The 21348-nt window shown below is 42.0% G+C and overlaps 2 protein-coding genes across 5 annotated transcripts in view; one reads left to right on the forward strand and one right to left on the reverse strand.

The window, feature by feature from the left end:
* LOC124797845 (oxysterol-binding protein-related protein 9) overlaps positions 1-21348 on the reverse strand; it is a 513791-nt gene that overhangs the window by 351583 nt on the left and 140860 nt on the right. The window lies entirely within an intron of this gene.
* Positions 16751-21348, forward strand: part of LOC124797846 (elongation of very long chain fatty acids protein 4-like) — a 115999-nt gene continuing 111401 nt past the window's right edge. Inside the window, exon 1 of the mRNA XM_047260899.1 lies at positions 16751-16834. The gene's annotated coding sequence lies outside the window, so the exon portion shown is untranslated. The remainder of the gene's footprint in view (positions 16835-21348) is intronic.

Genomic DNA, 21348 nt, shown 5'->3' on the forward strand with positions numbered 1-21348 from the left:
ACATCACAGACATTACTTTGGAACATTATTACTCTCCTCAGTAATCCCGCTTATCTGCCGTTATTTGAACCTAGTGGGATGTATATACCACAGCGAATTTCATAGAATGTAAGGAAAAAACAGTGCTATATCAAAGTCATCTTCAAATTTTATGTTGAAATTTCATTGTCATGAAAATAAATGTGTTTTAATACTGATTTGTTACATTATAATAATAATTGTTACAATTTGCGATGCTAACGAAGTCTCTCTCTACAAACAAACTGAAAATTCCTCGCTCAAATGAAAACCGACTTCTCACCCATTTTACAATGACTGATCCTTGAGTTTGAGCTCATATCCTAGTTACATTGTATGACGAACATCGGTGTGTCGTACTTTGCCGGGATTGCGGAAGAGTGTACTTTATTTGGTATATGAAAATTACACTTTAGTTGCGAAGAGGTCGACATACGTGGTAGTATTTAAAAGAAAACATACTTTTTCGAGCAATTTTTGACGAATCTTAACTTAGCAGAGCACACATGCCAGACCGTAATTACGTTAACAATAATCTGTCTTTCTATTTCACTGCTACAGTGACTTCCCGCCAGATAGGAAACAACCATGCTGCCATTCATTGTTGTTCATTAAAGGAAGTACTTGGGACATAAATAGCCCTAGTTCATGGTGAGCAGTGCACATGCTTACTTTGAGGGCGAAAAAGTAGTGGGCGCGAGCAGTTTTATATCAAAGACAATGAAGACCAATGAAGCGAATTTCTAGATAATACACCCATTTCATATCTCGTGTCACCAAAAAGGAGGTCTGGTAGGCGACAGACGTTTGCGTCGGACGAGTAAAGCACAGAGTCCCAAGAAAAAAACTCTACGACTTCTAGTGGAAAACAGTTTCCAACAGCAGCAGCCGCCTTTAAGTTGAGAACTGAGGTTAAGAAGCTTATGATACGGGTGGAACAATCCTTTGGCGTGCTATTCGGAAAATAGCAAAAAAACAAAACTAGTTCTTGCAGTAAAAATGCCGTTCAAAAACTGGTTAGTCTATTTATTACACTGATGAAAGTTAGTGTGCTGCAAATCTCTGCGGAAAATCTAGATGGCATGAACAAAAAATGCCTTACCATTAGGAAATGTGTACGGTTATCACACAGGGTTATTGTTCAATAACTGGAGAGGAGGAATTCAAACACCCTCGATTCTGGAAAAATGGTTATAAAGTGCCACACTTGAAATGAAGGGGATTTCGTGCAAAATGCTGGATTGTTTTAATGGGGGAAAAGAGGCGCAGATTACCGCATCATTCTGAGATTAATTCCAGACACGTAGAAGAGTGGTTTAGGAGGGTTCTAGAAAAATTTTCAAACAGATCTGTGACTGTTATAGATCGCGCTTCATATCACAGGTCGCAAGAATAACTCTGGAAAGTGGTCAAGGACATTAAACTTCTATGGTTGGCTGTGGCGCACTGTGGACTGAATGGCAATCGCCTTATTTGGGCATTTGTCAAGAACAAAGTAGCAAAGCAGTAGCGAACTTTAAGGTAGACAACACTTTATATTTGTGTCGCTCCGTTCTGGGAAGTGTTCTTCAAAGTGTCTCGAGAAATGCACTGAACTGTGAGCACCAACTTGAAAACGGGTAAGCATAAATAGCCCACGGTCTTGACATAGCAACACATCAGTTGTTGATCCAAGTGGACGACTGTAATAGCAACAGCGAGACCACTGCTAACAGGGAAAGCTTTTAAGGTAGCTTCTACTTCATTCATCATTTTTTTCTGCAAAATTTATTCGAGCTAATCGAGTTTTCATTTACCGTTAAAATGAACAACACGCTTCACTGTTCATTTTCGAGACCTGCTAGTGTGTCGAGTGCTCACTTGGGGTTTCCTATTTTATCTGCTGCCCTCCACTAACAACAACCGAATCTGGCAATGCTGTACCGCAATTGTTCCCAAACATTTTTTGCGACAGAACTCTTTTGAAATACTATATATTTTACGGTGCCCTAAAATAAGCAAAACCCTAGTTTTGTGTTCTTTTTAATTATAAACATTAATGAAAATCCTAAAAAACGTACATTATACACTACTGACCTCTACAAAAATATACAAAACAACACATAAAAACACAGTATCCAAAATAACAATGTATAAGTTCCACTGTAAATTTATAAAACTGTTTCCATTTAATGGGAGATACCACTGTTTAATATCAGACTTGAAAGGAGAGAGTTGACGTATATGAGGCTCAGCATCCAGTCTATTGCAGTGTGGCACACAAGTTAGCTACAGGGAATGTTCGAAGAAGTCAGAGCCTGTGTGGCAAATTGTGGACATTAATCACTAGCCCTGCACCAAAAATATCAAGTGACATTGTTTTGAGCAGTTATATCGTGCTTTAATCGTGTCATTTCTGAAAAGTACTCGTAGGTTTCGTTTGACGTATTTTCTGGCTTCTGCGAATTCGGCACGAAAGAATTCTTCAGGGAAATATCTCGTAAGATTGACGGATATTATGGAGAGAGTGGACCAAACATTCATTTATCTCATATGGTAATACTGCTGTCTCACCAGTGAACACAATCAGCCTTCAGAAGCTTTCTTGTTCTCTCTTGCCAACCCAAACAATCCAAAATTCCAATTTCTTTTAAGGCAGTCATTTCGTTACTAGTATTGAAAACGGTTGTTCGATTTACATGAAATGATTGATTTAATTCATCAATTTTACCTAACACGATGAATCTGCCAAAGCACCTACCATGAGCAACAAAGACACATCACTTGAACGGTCTTTGAATTTAAAAGGCACGTCGGTCATAAAATCCTGCAATTCAGCTCTTAGATCAAGTAATCTCGTTAAGATATTACCCCTAGATAACAACCTCACTTCGATGTGAAGGAGTAGTGTTTTATGTCTACTCCGATCATCTTCTCACAATACTGAAAACAACCGGCACTATAGAGGGCGTGATTTAAAGTCACTGATAATATTTATTGCTTCATGAAGGACTAATTCTAGTTTTCGCGGCATCATCTTTAATGCGAGTGCTTGTCTATGCAGAATACAATACCTTAAACTACAGTTTGGAGCTTTACTTTTTATTAGTGATACCGCTCCTGCTGTTTTACCAGTCATTGCCTTCTCCCCATCTGTACAAATATCGACACATAGTTCCAACTGAGATGGTTATGTAAAAAAAAGTTGATTATGTTAAGAAATACTTTTCTGGTAGTGCTAGTTGTCAGCAACGTGTACATAAGCAAGGCTTCTTCGAGTGAATCATCAGTTGTCGGCAACATGTCCAGTCCAGCAACATCTGTCTACTCATCCATTTGCAAGACGAATTTGTTTTGTTCAATGCGACCAACTAGTTTTTGTTTCATATAGTCTGCAAGATCATTTATTTGACGCGAAACTGTGTCGTGATACTTTGTAGAATTTTCATCGAGTGTACATTTTGTCATGTCTGCCATATGTGGTTTTATTAAATTCTCAGTGATACTGAGCGTTTTGCCTGCTTGTGCCATTCGATACACGACCAAATACGATCATTTATAGTCGGGTCGGGTCGCATACTTCACAGCTGTCTGACTCATATCGTTTTTTTCTCACGTATAAAAAATTCTTCATTATGTCTTTGCAATCGGTGTGTATAATTTCCAAATATCGGCGCATCTTAGTAGAGATAATGGAACTATTAGGAACACGCACACAGGCGAACTATTAGAATCAACATACGCGAGATTGATTTAAGACTCGTCATACTTTTTTTTCAACTTCATCGAGTTGTCAGATATCTTACTACTTGAAACCATGGATCCTGAAGCTATTTCGTCATCTTTTTGATTCTCATAGTTTTCATCAGAAATGCTTGAGGTTGATGCGGCATCTTCCGAGCAAACCTACTTTGAATTTTCGATGCAATATTTGTTTGCAGCACCTTTAAGCCAACGCTACATTCTATCTTTTAATATAAAAAATTTAATTTTATAATACGACACACACACACACACACACACACACACACACACACACCACCACCACCACCACCACCAACAACAACAACAACAACATCGCCATAAGATATTGACTTTTGCGATTACCGTCAATAACAAACACAAATCGAATATACTACGGCCCGGGAGCGGTGCACGCATTCGCCGTTCCGAACTGGACCGCGTTGCAATAACGAAGTGCAGTAGGAACTGTAATCAGTGCTGCGTGGCGAGGATTTATACAGCCCCAGGGGGTGTAGCATAGATAGCGATGCGGCAAAATCCTCTGAGGTGGTTCGAGATATTTGTGAGTAAGAGAGATGTAGATAATGTAGAGGAATGTTCGCAGTGTGTGTAGAGGAGAAAGCTAGAGAGATTCAGCACAGCCACTGCGCACATGTGTAATGACAGGTATCGAGTCGTCACATTTACTCATACAAGCCAAATTCCTTTGTTTGCAGCATTATTGCACATTTATTACGTTGCTTGTCGCCTCACTTTTGGCTATACGCACTGATGAGAGAACACAAGTGCCATAACCCGATTTCCCAGGAACTTCGCGCAGTGTAATAGAAATCAAAATAAGCCACCACATGATAATCAAAGTTTCCGACGTAACTTAGATGCCTTTTAGCGCGTGATAATAATCGAAATTGAGGCCCAGTGGCGAGCATCACGGTTTCTCAGTTTTGCGCCCCATGTTCGAAACCCTATAACTGATAATATTTATTGTATTTTTAATTATCTACCTCTGTCTGTAGAAGGTTACTACACGTAGTTTCTTATCAAGTTAGGGGATAAGAGGGCTTTATATTAACTGTAAAATTACAATTAGTTTCACAATCAGTGTCATACATTGATTATATAATACATTTGTGTATGGTATTTTCAAGGGTTACAATCTTTTTTAATTCGCACACTATTTTCATTCTTATACTTCAGAAAGATTTCGTGCATTACTTGGATGATACCGATCGTAGAAATATTCGGAACACAGAAATTCCGAACACCACAAACATCGTGCCAAGGCCGGTTTGCCACGACGAGTTTTATTCGTATGAACCTCACTCGGGAAAGAAACGTCGATAACATTGCTAAAGATTTCACCCTTTGGCCAATGATTTCGCGGTAAATCACGCATAACGGGTCACTTACCCAAAACTACCTCTTGCAGTTGATTACGAACCAGGATACACTACATGAATTTGACCGAAAACAGTTTCAAATAATCTAGTGTTTTATTTATTTATTTCTTCTTGTTTTTTTAATTAATACACGACATACAATTATCATACACAAGGACAACATTATTTCAATATACACTGAAGAACATTCTTAGAGTAATCTTCTACGAACATTGGTAGATAAAAGACAAAAATAAATTGAATTTCGAACACGTGGCGCAAAAGGGTGAAGCTGCGACGCTAGCCGCCGTACCACTGCTTCTGTTGAGCTATTTACTCGCTAAAACGCACGACACTTCTTCCACTAGGCGAACTTTCTGGGAAATCGGGTTATGGCACTTGCCGTGTTCTCCTAGTGAGTGCAGCCGCTGTACTGGAATGAGAATACGAAGCTGCCAGTCTCTTTTGGTGCATATGTCCTTGTCGCGCATTATAACAGTTTCAGCAGGATGGCGTGGTAACTATTGCTCGATCACAGCCTCGCATATGTTGTAGCTACTAATGTAACTGATTTACAGACTCTTAACTGAAAAACACAGGGAATATTCGTTAGTAACAGCATCGATGTAAGTAACACAAGTTCAAGCTTTACACTCGTCCTGCTCCGCCGCAATAGCTACAACGGTAAGATCAACTGCAGCATTTCGCATCTGGCGTTATAGAGATGAAATGACTAATCACAAAATAACGAAAAATTCGAAGAAAGTTGTATCTTAAAATAGAGCACAGGAAATTTTTCTCCTACTTAGGGGTCTGGCTTCTGTGACTCCTCAAAGTTGACACTCGCCAAAAATGCTCGAAAAAGTAAGTTTTCTCTTAAATATTACCGCTTATTGCGCCCCTTTCTCAGCAACAATTTAATATTCACGCACTAAATAGACATTTCCACAGTACCGGCAAGTCACAACATATCGATGTTCGTCATGCGATTGACCAGAATATGAGCTGATGGTCAGGGGGCAACCATAATGAAATGGATAATAGCTAGGTTCGCGTCCCATGTGTTCTAACTCACTGACTTTCAAAACACTCTTGTTAAAGTTTTTTGATGGTGAAAAGGTAATTTTTGATCATAAAAGGGCGCAGTTATATATATGTGTAAAATTCCAGAATGAAATTCTGGAAGGTTAGTGTGTCTCATTCATCAAACTTGCGAATAATTTCCGTACCTTGTGAAGCAGTTAGAGTACCTTTTAACCATATTTAAAAGTGTTTCAATATTTTTCTTCGGATACAGTAATGGAATTAAAATGAGGAGCTATTAAAATGATGTGTGTATCAACCCTAAGATAAATTATTGTCTATATATCGGAGCGACCGTATCGGGAGAAATGTTTGTTTAAAAGAGTTTCTCCAATATGAAACTGTGGAGCGAGAAAATGAACATCCGTGTCACAAATTAGTATTGCCGTATGTTGGTTGCTTTGTTGAAGTGGCTTTCAGAGTTATGTGAAGGTATATAAAAGATTTTCGGACGTACAGGAAGGATGATTATGGTTTAATGCAACACAGACGACACATCATTGGAGGTGGGGCACACGTTCCGAATGGACAAGGACAGTAAAGGGAAACGGCCATCTGCTTTTCCACACACGCGTCCTGGCATTTGATGAAAATAATTTTAGACAGCCAGAAGGAGATGTGAATCTCGCTAATCCTAAACGTCGTCCAAAGTGCCAACTAGTGCTTCATCGAGCTCATATGTAGGACATTCATCCACCTGAAACAGGCTGCTAATGACAATGAATGAGCATGAAAGCTTAAGGGCATATCTCTTGGCCTAAAAAGTGAGGTAATACAAATTGTGTGGAGTCGAAATACATCATTCTGTAGCCGATGTCGCTGACGCCCTGAAGGGATATAACGTTCGAGTCTGAAGCGATGTTCAGTGTCGTCCTGCGCCATCATGTATAAAATATTGTGACTTATTTTGTAGTTGTGAATGCTAGTAATATACAAGAAAAATTTTGCCTTGTTCCGGAAGGTATTGAAGACTTGAAAATACATCCAAAATATCTAACAGAGGAGCAGTAGACGCAGACTGTGCAGTTGACAGAAAAAACTACGCGCGCTTAGACGTTCTACCCGACGCTGGTCGCTTCTTTCCACGTGCGCGGTTGCCGAAACTTCGGCAAGAGCAGCGTTGCGTCAAGACATAAATTATACGCAACAGGCAGCATAATGAATGGGAATGTTCTACAAAACGTGTGAAATGGGTATACCGGCAGTGAGAGTCAGCTGTCGTGGCAGACGCCAGTGAATATCGACCGACATTCCAGAGGGAACTCCCAATAGACGCTGTCAACGATCTGGCAAACGTCCCATTGGCGCGGGATAATTCATGTATGAAAGCGCGCCAGTTTTAGAAGAAAATGCCCGCACAAAAAAGTCAAACATCTTGCGATGTGTACTGGCCAGATCAGTGCACGCAACGGTTGCATAAAAAGGACGGTACTACAACTAGATCACCATTAAAGGGACGCACAAGGCAAATTCGACAGTTTTATTCTAGCGTAATACGCAATGTTCCAAATGTTCCGTCATAAAATCATGACTGCCAGAAAGATACGGACTACCTGTTTGTTGAACATACCGTTTTTCTATTCTTTAGCTATAAAACCCTGCTTTGCAACGTGATCTCCGCTTAATTCTATTGCCTTACGCCACCAATGTGAGAACCTGTTTGCCATCACGGTACGACTTTACCGGTTTACAACTCAGCGAAGTTCTTGCTGCATCAGTAACTTCCCCGTCATTGCTGAAGTGCTTCCCGCGGAGTCCATCCTTCAGTGGGCCAAACGGGTGGAATTCAGAAGTTGCAAGATCCAGGATTAAGGGCGGATGTGGACGAACAGTCTACCGATGCTCTGTGATCTCATCTCTAGTGCGCCTACTTATGTATGGCCTTGCGTTTTCATGGAGAAATGCGTTCGCTTTTGTGTGTCCATAAACACGCGGTAATTGTTTTTTCGACTTCTTAAGAGTTGATCGTTTGACCATGAGGGAGGGCATCGAACAGAATAATCCCTACAGAGTTTCAGAAGACTGCTGGCATGATTTTTACAGCTGAGGGTACTGTTTTAAACTACGGCTTCAAAGGACATGCTGTGTCATGACACCCCAAGGACTGCCTTTAGTTTCAGTGGTGAATCCATGTTTTGACAAGAAAACGTCAACACCAGCCTCATAACCAACAAACAATTCAGCACAGATGTTCCTTTCTTTCTTATGCCTGCTCTTCAGTTAGGCAAGTACGGCCATTTGAGTACGCTGAGATGTCAAGCTGAGCACGAATTTGCTTGATTGTCATTCATCCACACCTCGCGTAACAGTGTCCGCACGTTGTAGTATTGCAAGCGTCACAGCTGTATGTAGCCGGCCTATACGTTTATCAGGTTTCCTTCTCGTTCTGTTGACGATATACGCTTCGCCCAGAGGCTTACCGTGCTATCACCCACAGTTCGGTGTCTGTAGACATCGTGTAAAAGCCTGCGAATATTTGGCATGGTCTGGTTTTCCGCCAAAAAATAACTGCTCTTTCTCTGGAACGCACCTCAGTTGCAGATGCCATTGTGAAGATTGGTTATTGCGCTGCCTTCTACCGGGATTACTCAAAATTGTGAGCTGATACGGGAATGTTCAGCGATTTCGCAAAAGAAGTACAATTCTTGAACCAAAATTGGTCCACAAAAAAGATGTGTTGCATTACTCATTGAACACCCCAACGCCCTTTGTAGATTCAACGAAGTATGGAAATAGTGTGGAAGCGCAATTAATACGTGCATCGGCAATCTGTAAGTGAAGCATACGAGTAGCACAGAGATGGACTATTAGTGTGGAAAGGAATGAACGTTGATTCACATTGCTACCCTATGACGTCATTAAAGCAGCGCTGATGGTCCGAATCTGTAGGAATAAGCAGTCTACCAGCGGAAAAGTATGCTATTTCACTAGTCCCAGACCACATCCGAGCAAGCTGAAAGGATGTAACTAATGACCGACAAATACGTTTCAGTGTGGCTCTGCATGAACTCCGGGTGATGTGTTGGGGAAATTTCATCCAGGATGAAACAAAGGAGAAAAACTATGGCCAAAATTTAATGACCTGACGAATAGTGTTTCCTTGAAGGAATCACAAGGTTGCTAGGAGAGAGGAGGAGCCGCAGCAAATGACACGGTAAACGCATCGCAGGAACTGGTCACAAAGCCAGCGCACGGAAAGATCAAACGACTATGGGAGTGATGTAAGACTAAGTGACTACTAACAGGTAGAAGACGCTTCATAAGAATTCCAGGTGTCATTTTCTTCAGACAGGCTGCAGCGAGAGCCTGTAACGGAACTCGTGCAGTCGCGGCTTCGGTGACGTCAAACAGCTTTGTCACGAACTGTCGCGGGACGTGTTTTCGAGCGCTAGCAACAAAACCGTAAGAAAGAACCGATCGAGTTGGCGGAATGGTAAGACACTAGAATCAGATTCGGAAGAACGAAGGCATTATTCCTCTTCTACCATCCAACATCCAGTTATCAGTGGTTGTCCTAAATCGCAAAAAGCGAATGTCGAAATGGTTCTTCTGATAGGACCAAGCCCGTTTTCCTTCCAAACTTTCCTCAATTCGAACATGTGCTATGTTCTCTAATGGGTTCGTCATCGACACGCATTATACCTCTCTGCCCCTTCCTTCCTTCCTTCCATCCTTCGTAAGAAAGAGGAGCGCAAAGGCGCAGAACACTGAAAGGTAAAAAAGGGGTGAGGAGAAAATTTAGAACAGCACAATAACAGTGTAGTAGATAAGGAACTATTACCCTATAACAAAAAATGGGAACGGTGGTGATTTTCTACAGTTTTATTATTACTAGTCTTCCAACGCCCACTTTTTGTTTTCTAAAATTATTTAATCATGTTTCTTTTTACATAGTTTTAAGGCCATCAATTTTATGTTAATTGCATAATAAGTATGAAAAACACTTTTCACTTCGTAAACAACCCAGTCTAAATACTCTGGAATTGGGAGTGTTGGTGCAAGAGGCTCTAAGGAGAATGGTCTGAATCAACAAAGGTAATTAAACAGGTGACAGAGAAAAGACGTCTTACTTTAAAAGTTTATTAAAATATTTACGTCTTCACGCCAAGAAACGGAGCCACGTGTCCAGGTTATTAGAACTATGTCGCTGTAACAGTGTGGTATTCAGTCTGAAAACTCGTCTCATGTAGCTCTCCACGCCAGTCCGTCTTGCTCACCTGTCGTCATATCCGCATAATTACTGCAACCTACATCCACTTGAACATGCCTTACGCACTCGAGCTTTGACGTCTCTCGAAACATTTTTCCCCCAAACACTTCCCCCCCCCCCATTACTAAATTACTTTGATACCTCAATTCGTCTCCCACCATCCTATCCCCTATCTTAGTCAAGTGCCATTGTCATAAGATTACACTCTTCTTTATTTGATAAATCTGCATTAGTCTTCTGATCTACTCCTATCAGAATTCTTCTGTAGCCTCACATTTAATAAGGTTATATCAACTTCTTATTCTACCTTACGATGTTTCCACTGCAAATCCCTACCTACATTTATATGGATGAGGGAGTACGTCTTTTGAGAGTCCACCATGTGGACCAAGTGCAGTAAGGTCAAGGTATGATTCTAGGGCTCCAATGATTTTAATTATATTGAGCATGTCTGTTACAGGCTGAAAGACGCAATGTACCTGGGTCAGCGGACCCCAATGACTTGTTTCAAAGCAAGAAAGTGATTCATCGTTAGGAATAACCATGAAGTGGCCTTGTAACTTACAGGAACACATCACTTATCGAATATACTGTAGGAAAAAAGAGCAAGGCTGTGACGACCGAGACGTCAGCAAGCCTCAATATGGAACAATAATCATGATTGCATCTCCGGATTGTGGATTATACTATTGGTCTTAACATCGACGAGGGACACAACTATCATAAAAAGAAATTTGGACTTTCGTGCGTTTCTACATACGATACCACCTGGGTTATATACAACTTATTGATGTATCAGTTATACAAACCTCTTGATCTCGTTATAAGTAATTGCAGCAATGACACTTGTGATGAATAGTAGTATAGCCACAACTAAGCTTACTGAATTTTCTTCACACGCTTTCTTTTTTTGTGTCACAATTTCGTAGGTCGCATCTAATTGCATAAAGAAAATACTTCACACGGCTTGTTGATCCATTGTCCCAGGTGAGGTACCAAGAAGTGGAACGTCTAACTGTGTTGAAAATTATTATTCACTGTTCTCATAACCGATGTGTTTACCTTGATGATAACCTACTTGATACGCTTGTTTCAAAACGGATCTTGCATGCTTTCTCTCGTTAACGTTTTACGCTTAATACATGTATCACAGAATTGTTTGCTATCGAACACGTATGGATAGCCGGGCTTATCTGAGACGCAGACGGGAATAACAAGACACCCACTACTGATCACGAAAAACTAGTCGCCTATATTTCCTTCTGTATATACAGTTTACTGTCCGGTATTGATTCAGGGCCATCCGATGACGGTGTATGGAACTTTCGCTTTTAGCAACAAAAAACTCGGATGGAATGCAATACAAGAAACTTAGCCATCCTTGCAGACTATGGCGACTCTAACCCACGCGATACTGCTATCAACGGAGTATTCCAAGCACTTCTCTCTTCCCGACTCAAAGCTGATAGTTCATCCCTTTCCTACTTTTAGTAACTCCACACTGCTCGATGGATGTTTTCTCGCGAGGGCAATAATCGAACAATGTATGTAATAGGGTCTTTGTGGAGAGAGGTAAAGTAGGAAAAAGGCACTGTCGGATTGTCTGGAGTAGTTGTGCAACTTCAAGGAGAATGTGTACCGTGACAGTTGTGAATAACCACCGCTGAAAATGTTTAGGCCCATGCGGCACTAACGTCTTTGGTCAATGCAGATTACAAGCCGTGAAGGTCAACCGAAACGCTACACTGCAACACCGCTTTTCTGTTCACTTTTACTGTACATGAACTGTTCTGGTCAATATGACTCGACAGTAAAATACTGCAACAAACTGATACTGTCACATTTTTCGTACAGTTACTGACCCTTATGTACAATTATTATTATTATTATTATTATTATTATTATACACAAAACTTAATTACCAACACTACTTATATAAATTTTCAATAGGGGTAAACTGAGAATGACAGACAGTTTTCAATAAGGCATCATTTTAGAAAACATTACAGTATTTTTCTTTTCATACTTTTTCGATACTTTACTGATTGTAGTTTGAAGACAAATAATCTCATAAATAGTGACAAAACCATAAATATGAAACACCGTTTCCATTACAGGCAACATTTTTTAAAGCAATACTTTCTAACTTTTCTTCTTACTTATTGCAGTTTGGTCACGAGGAGGTGACTCGTGTTTCGCAAACTTGTTTTAATTTCACACGCCATATATTTGTTTTACTGTCATGGCTATTTTTAGACATCTTACAGTGCGTAGTTTGGGAAGTTTTCTTGTTGTCACTGATTCTGACACACCTTCAGCGTTTTAGATGCAACCAATCATTCTCAGATAATCTTGTATTCTTGGGAAATACGTTCCTTGGTGCCATGTGTTCTGCTACCAGTTACTTCCTTAGTTTTTGCAACATTATTCCGCCCCTCAATATCTGGCATCTCTATTATTTCATTATGAAGCACTGTTCAAAATCCTACATCAAACGAACTCTTTGCGTCACTTGTTTTGCTGGTTGCATACCTAGTAACTCCTAGGGTATCCTTCGTGATATTCGAAGCTGATAAGACGGCCATGTTGTACTGGTGGGCATAACTTATTCCTATTTTTAGAAGGAAGTGACTGTATACTGTTTTGTGCATGTTGCGGCCTGTCGTTAGTGCCATCATCATCATCATCATCATCATCATCAGAACACTTGTTTTTATAAATGCAATATTTCCATGATCTTCAAACTTGGAAAGTGTTTTCGTCCGTTGAGGCATTTATTAATTCTTCCAATACAGCGTCAATGCTTCAGTTGCCATGGTGTCACAATTCAAATAATTGAGGAACGCTACACAGTTTCTTAGGCGAAGTTTACATGTTGTAAACGAATAGGTTTTGTTGAAACGACAAAAATCGTATAACTGAAAATCGAAAAATATTTCACAATATATTAATTATATTTGTGTCGAGCTAATATGGCCAAACGTTACACAGTAACTATTAAGGTTATGATCAAACTACTTAAAATGTTTTTATACACGTGCTGCCTATGCATTTTCAGACAAAGTCTCCAAATTACATGAAGGTAGGCCTATCTTGTTATTTAAAGAGTGTGAAATAAAATTTACAACAATCAATTTTTTGTAGCACTTAGAAGTAGACTGGCAACCTGCAAATGGGACCATGACCCAGGGCTAGCCATTTAGTGAAACTGATTCCATTCCCACGTTCGTCTGGGTTTACAAATACGTGGATCCTGGTAACTTATCCTGCCATTAGCACTCTAAAACCGGTCAAAAATCAAAATGGTCAAGCAACTTTAAAATCAATTCAAACGTGTTAATCTTCAAGGTCGATAACCTGTCCGTCTTTCGGCAGCCAGAATCTTCGTCTACGCGCCCGCCACCTCTCCCAAAGTCGGTCGCAAACAAGACATAGTACAAAATAAATGTGCTTCTGCGTACGCTCTTGTTTATGACATTTATTTCTCACTTTTGTTGTTCGGTTTAGATAAAAACACCTACTGAAAATGGAAGAAAGGTATGTACTGTAGCCGGCCGTTGTGGCCGTGCGGTTCTAGGCGCTTCAGTCTCGAACCGCGTGACCGCTACGGTCGCAGGTTCGAATCCTGCCTCGGGCATGGATGTGTGTGATGTCCTTAGGTTAGTTAGGTTTAAGTAGTTCTCAGTTCTAGGGGGCTGATGACCACAGATGTAAAGTCCCATAGTGCACAGAGCCATTTGAACAATTTTTATGTACTGTAACTTACATCATATCTTTAGTGTTTTATTGTTTAAACTGTACCTTTATACACAATCAAAATCTTGAGATTTCAATGTTTTTAGTTACCTCGTGAAGTTGCAAAAATGTATACTGATCTGTGTGACTGGCATCCCATGTCACCAACACTTTATAAAGTTTTAAAGCATGGTGCCGAAGTCATATCTAAAGTAGTTGTACCTGTGGGTCAATTGTCAGAGGAAGCAGCTGAGGCCCGCAGCAAGCACATACAGCAATACAGAATACATTACGCTCGTTAATTTTCACGCGTGGATTGTAACAACGATGTACCACACAAACTGTTATTAAGTTGATACCCTTCAAGTTGTAGCAGCCCACGGCATCGTAAGAGAAGTGTCCCATTTTCGCAAGAGGCAGCCAGTCTAATGGTCGCAAACACATCGACTTTACCTCTACATGAAAATGATAGCGATGAAACTATACACGAGGGCGAAGATGACAAAAACGACGATGACCAACAGTTTGACATATGGCAAGAGTTTGTATGTTAAATTTGCATATTTTGTAAACAAACATACACTACTGGCCATCGAAATTACTACACCACGAAGATGACGTGCTACAGATGCGAAATTTAACAGACGGGAAGAAGATGCTGTAATATGCAAATGATTAGTTTTTCAGAGCATTCACACAAGGTTGGCGCCGGTGGAGACACCTACAACGTGCTGACACGAAGAAAGTTTCCAACCCATTTCTCATACACAAACAGCAGTTGACCGGCGTTGCCTGGTGAAACGTTGTTGTGATGCCGCGTGTAAGGAGGAGAAATGCGTACCATCAAGTTTCCGACTTTGATAAAGGTCGGATTGTAGCCTATCGCGATTGCTGTTTATCGTATCGCGACATTGCTGCTCGCCTTGGTAGGGATCCAATGACTGTTAGCAGAATATGGAATTGGTGGGATCGGGAGGGTAATACGGAATGCCGTGCTAGTTCCAAACGGCCTCGTATCACTAGCAGACGAGATGACGCATCTTATCCGCATGGCTGTGACGGATCGTGCAGCCACGTCTCGATCCCTGAGTCAACAGATGGGGACGTTTGCAAGACAACAACCATCTGCACGAACAGTTCGACGGCGTTTGCAGCAGCGTGGACTGTCAGCTCGGAGACCATGGCTGCGGTTACCGTTGACGCTGCATCACAGACAGGAGCGCCTGCGATGGTGCACTCAACGACGAACCTGGGTGTACGAATGGCAAAACGTCATTTTTTTCGGATGAATTCAGGTTCTGTTTACAGCATCATGATGGTCGCATCCGTGTTTGGCGACATCGCGGTGAACGCACATTCGAAGCGTGTATTCGTTATCGCCATACTAGCGTATTACCGGGCGTGATGGTATGGGGTGCCATTGGTTACACGTCTCTGTCACCTCTTGTTCGCATTGACGGCACTTTGAACAGTGGACGTTGCATTTCAGATGTGCTACGACCCGTGGCTGTACTCTTCATTCGATCCCTGCGAAACCCTACATTTCAGCAGGATAATGCTCGACTACATGTTGCAGGACCTGTACGGGCCTTTCTGGATACAGAAAATGTTCGACTTCTGCCCTGGTCAGCACATTCTCCAGATCTCTCACCAATTGAAGACGTCTGGTCAATCTTGGCCGAGCAACTGGCGCGTCACAATACGCCAGTCACTACTCTTGATGAACTGTGGTATCGTGTTGAAGCTGTATGGGCAGCTGTACTTGTACACACCATCCAAGCTCTGTTTGATTCAATGCCCAGGGGTATCAAGGCCGTTATTACGGCCAGAGGTGGTTGTTCTGGGTACTGATTTCTCAGGATCTATGCACCCAAATTGCGTGAAAATGTAATCACATGTCAGTTCTAGTATAACATATTTGTCCAATGAATACCCGTTTATTATAAGCATTTCTTCTTGGTGTAGCAATTTTAATGGCAAGTAGTGTACTTAAACCTAACTAACCTAAGGACATCACACACTTCCATGCCCGAGGCAGGATTCGAACCTACGACCGTAACGGTCGCGCATTTCTAGACTGAAGCGCCTAGAACCGCTTGGCCACACCGGCCGGCGCTAGCGATGAAACTATACAGGAAGCCGAAGATGACAAACAGGACGATGAACAACAGTTTGACACTGAATAAAGATATATTGCAAGAGTTTTTATGTTAAATTTGCATATTTTGTAAATAAACATATAATTAACATCACATAGTTTATTTCATTTGAGCCTACTGCGAAAAAAGTAAAGTAATTTTAATTGGTTTTTGAGAGTAAATATTGCTAAGTGCAGCCTCTTGGACGGAGAAAGGGAGAGGAGAAGTCGGAAGTGCAACGCGGCGTCCATACTTCTTCCGGGCGCTAATTCCAGAGGAACAAACAATTAGTGAAGCAGGCCACGAGTACAACGTGCCATCTTGCCCGTGAATAAAGGCAAGACGAACGCCGTTCCTGATAGGCCACAAGGCAGCCAGCCCTGATTGTGACGCATTAGGGCTTGGCACGTGCTGGCCGCTAGCAGCACAGCGGGATTGGCCGCCTTTCCGTGGGCAGCGGCGCAGGACGCGAGCCACCACACCACGACTGGCTACGCCGGAGGACACTTCTCCGCCAACGACTCCCTGCTAGTAGCGACGCGGCAACGGTGAGTACTTTGCAGCACTGTCAAGGCGCCATGCCCAACGGTGTGCCCGGTTGCGATCATGCCTTTGTTGCGACAAAACGCCTACAGCATTGTATTACTGGAGAAAAAGAGTATGTTTTCTCCCAAAATTCTATACGCACCGAGTCGATCATTTCGCCCTCCGTACCATTCCTACTTTTTTTGTAATCCATGCTGCGAAAGAAATGCTACGAAGATGCAACACATCAATCCGTGGGTTCAATTTCGAAATTGAAATATTTCGTCAATAAAGCGTCAAATCTCATCGGTCTTGATAGCCCATATTAATATTAAAAAGTTTATGTAAAAACGCACGGAGTTTCCTTTAATTCCGGATATAGTCTATTGGTGCTTCGCTTGTTGAGTCGTCTGCCGGTCCCACTTTACATCCTGGTTTTTGCAGTCTGATACACGACGCTGTAAGGCATCCAGCCGGTTTGTGGGTTTCAGTTTGCACAATATTTGCACAACTGCCCTGATCATCATCAGTTACTTCGAGAAATAATGTTTATTTTATTCGCTATTTGCTCTCTGGTTAATGTATTATACATCACGCATTTATTTACTTTACATTACAAGACTTCGAAAAGTGGATATTTGAGTTTATAAACCTTTGAAGTTGCTTCGTTATTATTTTCTTCAGAAACCTATTGTTACTAAATGACGTACCTTATTTATTATGTAACAAGGTGTCCACCTTCCCATAGGTCTCACACCCAAACCCCCAGACGTCAAGACACTCGGATCGGCTACCAACCATCGTATGTCAATAAGAGTATCAACGAAAACTCCGATTTAGTTTGTGCTGTGTGCTATTGTCCAGTAGAAGATGCGTAAACGGTAATTAAAAGTATGATCAGTACAGCTACAGAGCAAGGGTAAGGCGTATCAGTGAGGTGCAAACGTCAATATCTCTGGAGAGTCGTTAGATGTCAGATCATCTTTAAAGGTCCCGAGCTCGAAACCCACTGACGCCGATTTTTTTTTTTTTTTTTAACAGCTTACGCGTGAAACTGTAATATGGGAGAACATTTTCCTGACACGTAAAACGGACGTTTCCGAGTTTGTAGTAATGTTCTTCAGTCTGCCTTCGCTCCGTTAGTTGAAAGTAGCAAACCTATAGCGTACATCCGTATATGTAACACCACACCTGTCTATTCAAATGTGCTCTATAGGTTTGCTACTTTCAACTAACGAAGCGAAAGCAGACTGCCGAAAGAACATTGCTACAAATTCTGAAACGTCCTTTTTACATGTCACAAAAATGATCTCCCATACAACAACTTCACGCGTAAGCTGTTAAAAAATAGACATCAGTGGGTTTCGACCTTTAGCACGACGCTCTGACGCTCTACCACCTCACCTTCCAGAGATACTGACATTTGCGCCTCACAGATGCGCTTTTCGGATACTCCGTAGTTCTGGTGTTTTTTTATTACCGTTTACACATGTTTTACAGGACGATAGAACACAGCATAAACTAAACCTGTGTTTTGGTTGACACACTGGGAGGAGGAGGGAGAGGGATGGAAGGAGGGAGGGAGTGAGTGAGTGAGATATTGGAGATATTGGGATGGGACTGATCATTGAAATTACATTGATATAAGTGAATTCTTGACTTTGTAAACAACTGTCTATATTCAGGCTGGCAGATTCCACAACACAACAGAATTCCGTCGATAAACCATGTGATACATCCTTACAGGGTGTTTCCAATGGGCTGTATCTAGATAACATTTTTGGCAAAACATTACACCCGCAAAAATAAGTTCGATTAGATTTCTTCGATTCAACTCATTAAAAACATCATGTTTTCTTCACGTCTTCTTACCTGTTTTCATTATCCACCATAAGCCGTCCACTGAACCAAAGTATGTTGTCCACGAGAAAATCTCTCCTGAACATCCACTACCAATGTCATATGACTGCTGATCAAATACAGACATTCTTGTGAGTGGGGTGGAAGTCATGTATCAAAGATGGTAACTCTCTCTCTCTCTCTCTCTCTCTCTCTCTCTCTCTCTCTTCCTACCCACGGTAAAAGAAATTAGAATGCTTTCAGTCAACTTTGTCTACTAAAATAGATGTCAGTTCCACTGGTAGCTTATGTCCTCTCGCCTGAATATAAGATGCATTCACAGCTTATACAGCTGTACTGCCTGTTGTGGAAATTTCATAAATGCTTCAGATATTTCGCCCCAGAACTGTATCTACGGCATTCTATTGCTTTATATGCCAGAAATACAGTATTATCAGTATCAGCAGTTTGATCGTCTACTTCTCTTTGTTATTACTATTATCTTGGCCGCCCTGCTGTCTTTGTTTCATCAATTAAGCTGTAAAATATGATAAACTTATATCTACTAAGAAATACATCGAGTTTCTCAGTCTTTCGCGTTCAGATCGAAGAATTGTTCGTTCCTCAAGCAAAATACACTGAAGAGCCAAAGACACTCGTACACCTGCCTAATATCGTGTTGGGTCCCCGCGAGCACGCATAAGTGCCGCAACACGACATTGCGTGGACGCGACTAATGTCTGAAGTAGTGCTGGAGGGAACTGACACCACGAATCCTGCAGGGCTGTCCATAAATCCGTAAAAGTACGAAGGGGTGGAGATCTCTTCTGAACAGCACGTAGCAAGGAATCCCAGATATGCTCAATAACATCCATGTCTGGGGAGTTTGGTGGCCAGCGGAAGTGTTTAAACTCAGAAGAGTGTTCCTGGAGCCACTCTGTAGCAATTCTGGTCGTGTGGGGTGTAGCATTGTCCTGCTGGAATTGCCCAAGTCCATCAGAATGTACAATGAAGATGAATGGATGCAGGTGATCGGACAGGGTGCTTACGTACGTGTCACCTGTCAGAATCGTATCGAGACGTGTCAGGGGTCCTATATCACTCCAACTGCACGTGCCCCACACTATTACAGAGCCTCCACCAGCTTGAACAGACCTCCGCTGACAAGCAGGTTCCATGGATTCATGAGGTACACGTCCATCCGCTCAATACAATTTAAAACGTCACTCGTCCGACCAGGCAATATGTTTCCAGTCGTCAACAGTACAATGTCGGTATTGACGGGCCCAAGCAAGGCGTAAAGCTTTGTACCGTACAGTCATCAAGGGTACACGAGTGGGCCTTCGGCTCCGAAAACCCATAACGATTATGTTCCGTTTAATGGTCCCCACGCTGACACTTGAAGGCCCAGCACTGAAATCTGCAGCAATTTGCGGAAGCGTTGCACTTCTGTCATATTCAACGATTCTCCTCAGTCGTCGTTGGCCCCGTTCTTGCAGCATCTTTTTCCGGCCGCAGCGATGCCGGTGATTTGATGCTTTACAGGATTCCTGATATTCACGGTACACTCGTGAAATGGTCGTACGGAGAAATCCCCACTCATCGCTACCTCGGAGATGCTGTGTCCCATCGCTCGTGCGCCGACAGTAGCACCACGTTTAAACTCACTCAAATCTTGACAACCTGCCACTGTAGCAGTAGAAACGGATCTAACGACAGTGCCAGACACTTGCCGATCGAAGCGCCGTATTCTGCCTGTGTTATGTGTCTCTTTATTTGAATAAGCATGCCTATGCCAGTTTCTTTGGCCCTTCAGTGTATGTGTAGCGTTGCAATCTGATCACCACAACCTTCCCATACTGGCGTTTCTCATCGCCGAAATAGAATGCATGGCTCAGGGGACAGTGTACAATAAGATTCGCGCTAATAAGACTCCATTCCGGCTGTCGCTGACAGGAACGATGACTGGACCTGGTAGTAAGTTTTAGAAGACTACGCTTCTCACTCCTCTCTTGTAGCCACTTTTCCTCCCAATTACACATTAATCTTTGTCTCAAGAGCAAGGACACTGCACTTACTGACATTTTACACGATGGACTCAATTGTAATGACGGGAACATACCGCATACTGTGTACTTGTGGAAGCGTTCATGTTGGAATGACTGGACACCAAACATAAACGTTACTTCAAGTTGGGACAAGTGGATGGCTCTGAGCACTATGGGACTTCACATCTGTGGTCATCAGTCCCCTAGACTTAGAACTACCTAAACCTAACTAACCTAAGGAAATCACTCACATCCATGTCCGAGGCAGGATTCGAACCTCCGACCGTAGCGGTCACGCGGTTCCAAACTGAAGCGCTTAGAACCGCACGGCCACACCGGCTGGCGGACAAGTGGATGAATTGGTCGTGTCGGAGCACTGTGTGTGTGAGACTGGCCACATAATAACCTCACATTAAAATTCGCCGAGACAGGTGTCATCGTAGTAGTGAATTTTCAAGCATGCATATTAAAGAATTGGCACAGACACCCAGAAACATGACAACAGCTTCAACAAGAATGAGAAAAAGTTCAAGGTAAAAGGATCCTGGATTCCTGTGCTGCACCGAACTACCGTTTGAAGTAGTACGGAGAGAACTACGACGGCCATCACCAAGGAAATAGCCTTCAGACGTTGGGTCGACAGGTACATA

The sequence above is a fragment of the Schistocerca piceifrons genome, chromosome 5 (assembly GCF_021461385.2).
Source record: "Schistocerca piceifrons isolate TAMUIC-IGC-003096 chromosome 5, iqSchPice1.1, whole genome shotgun sequence".
NCBI lineage: Eukaryota > Metazoa > Arthropoda > Insecta > Orthoptera > Acrididae > Schistocerca > Schistocerca piceifrons.